Here is a 2,841-nt window from a genome sequence, read left to right on the forward strand (position 1 = left end):
CAAGGCATTAAATATAATAAATGACATACACAGCATAAAAAATTCATAGTTTAAGAATAATTTAAATCAGTGTCCTACAAAGAGACAACTAGGCCTATGTCTCCACAACTGCGATTGGTAGCGTGTAGTACTAAACCTTATGTTCGATAAGGCCAAGAGGATAGCTCCTGGTGAAATACAATGTTCCCTTTCAGTGTTTTACTATTAGCCTATGTCTGATGTTTCTCTTTTAATATTGCTGCTGCATAGGCTATGTTGCATGTTACTGCTGTAGATGTGTTTACCTCCTTGATATCCCGTTGGGTAGTTTAATCTGCAGCAATGCATGATATTCTATAAAATCGTCATATATGTGTAGCTTTGTCTCTGTCCTGTGAGAACCACGTATCTTTCAAAAGTAAACTTTTCAAGAGTTCCTCAGAAAAACAGCTGTTTTCAGCTTTGTGACGATGTATTTTCCCGCTGATCCAAGAGGCTTTTTAAACACCTTACTTGGCTTAAGAAGGAGGGGAATTTTCTCAACACATAAAGGAACACTTTATCCTTCAGTTTATCACAAACATTCAACATCAACACATTTGGAGATACTTGGTTTTCACTGGACAGGAAGGGGATGAAAAACTGTAATCTAAAAAGTAACTAAACCTGTCATGTAACTAAATGTATTGGAAGTATATACAATGGAAATACTCAAGTAAAGTACAAGTACCTTGAATATGTACTCACTGTTTGTGTACCAATATCTCATATTGAGAGGAAAACTAACAATGTAACTAAGGATTGTGTATTTCATTTGTTGATTTAGCTATATGATGATTTACTAAAATAATGAAAAGTTCCAACATCTAAATCAAAATAAAGTATGCAAAAGTACCAGACACAGGAACAGTACATATCAGACTGACATACAGCTATACTGTATATATTGTATATATATATACATACATACATACATACATACATACATACATACATACATACATACATACATACATACATACATACATACATACATACATTCATAGATATATATATAGATACAATTGTATATATATTAATATCTGTACAGTAGTCAATGTTTATGTTTACTTCATTCAGCTTTGTTGTCCTTGTTTTTAGCTGTTGTTTATTTCTATGCAAGTACATTGAGAGTTAGAAAACAGTCAAACTCCTTGTATGTGTACACACTTACTTGGCCAATAAAGCTATTTCTGATCAATCTGAATTATTTCCCCATGTCATTTGAATACAAAGCTATTTTATGAAGACCTGGGTCAGGTTATTATTTTCTTCTTTCCATTAGGTTTTTATCTCCACTTGTCCCCAGCAACCATTCTTTCCTCTTTAATTTGTCTCATCACTACTATTGTTAGTACACACATTAACATACAACATTAATATAACAGTAACGAATAAAACAAAATAACATTATGCAACTCTGATCTTCTTGCTGTTACTTTTCAAAGTGACTTTTACATTTCCTCTACTTCCCCTGCTACTGTTTGCTCTGCTTTCAACTTCTCTTTCAACTCTGCTCTTTACTCCGCTTTCCCTGTTTCCTTTGTTCTCCTCTCCTCCTCTACTCCTCAGACTCTCCTCCTTTCCCTGTTTCCTTTGTTCTCCTCCTCTCCTCCTCAGACTCTCCTCCGTTTGCTGCTTTTGCTGTTAGATATTTAGACTGTAATGACAGCTTATGATATACTTTTTATAACTACATCAATCACATGCAATGCATACAAAAAGTTGTTTTACTTACCACCTCTTTACAGCTCCATTAATCTTCAAGCTTCCGACATTCACCTGGTGGTGATGCCTTAGATGAAAACAACTTGTGATATGATACAATGCAACACAAATAGTTAACACCTATCCACAGCAATAAGCACAATGAGAGGACTAATGGTCTTCTCTTTTATACCAATTTCTATTGAAATGAACTGTGCCATGTCACAGGATTGGATGATTGGCTGTGTTGTGTGAATATAAAGGTAGGCAACTGTTGCATAGCACAGAGGAGATGGCAAAAGTAAATATACTTTTTTCTTACCTAAAGCATCTCCCCTCCTCTTCGTACCCCTGCCTGCTCCTCCCGCATTAGACTCTGGGGACTTAGCTTTCGAAATCTTGTTCAAGCTGTCCACTCTGTAGTTGGACCTCATGACCTCAGCTTTATGACCCTGAACAAGGGTGTCTACGATGGCTGGTACTAAGAGGTTTACCAGCCTTTTGTGTTTGGGGGCGTTGGTGAAGGTGAGGAGGAAGACAACGCATGTGGGGTGATGTGTTTGCTTTACGTCTCCAAAAGATATTAGTCTGAATCACCTGAACACCCATGAACGTCTCCTCATCCATCCTGTAGGTTGTTATGTGTGCCTCAGTTCATTTCCCGCGATAAGGTCCAACACTGTGCCGTTCCTATCTCTTGGAGGACTTGAGTGGTTACCCTGTTCTTGGAATAGGTTTCATCCGTTGTCCCAAAACTGGTTGGTTTTTATGCCCTCAATTTTGGGAAAGTATGGCTGCCGAAGAGCCCTACTGTCTTTACCTTTGCTATGGTCTATTCTTTAAGTGACTGTTAGTTGTTGGGATTGCCTCCACTTTGAAAGGAATTTTCAAAGTTAAAATAGCAGTCCTCAAATGAGAAAATCTATAGAGCGATCCTTCTATAGAGAGAGAGTAGAGAGAGAGCAGAGAGCAGAGAGAGAGAGAGAGAGAGAGAGAGAGAGGAGAGAGAGAGAGAAAAGAGAGAGAAGAGAGGAGAGAGAGAGAGAAGAGAGACTCTCTCTCTCTCTCTCTCTCTCTGCTCTCTCTCCTCTCTCTCTCTCCTCTCTCCTCCTCTCT

Source organism: Gymnodraco acuticeps, unplaced genomic scaffold (genome assembly GCF_902827175.1).
Source record: "Gymnodraco acuticeps unplaced genomic scaffold, fGymAcu1.1, whole genome shotgun sequence".
NCBI classification, from domain to species: Eukaryota; Metazoa; Chordata; class Actinopteri; order Perciformes; family Bathydraconidae; genus Gymnodraco; species Gymnodraco acuticeps.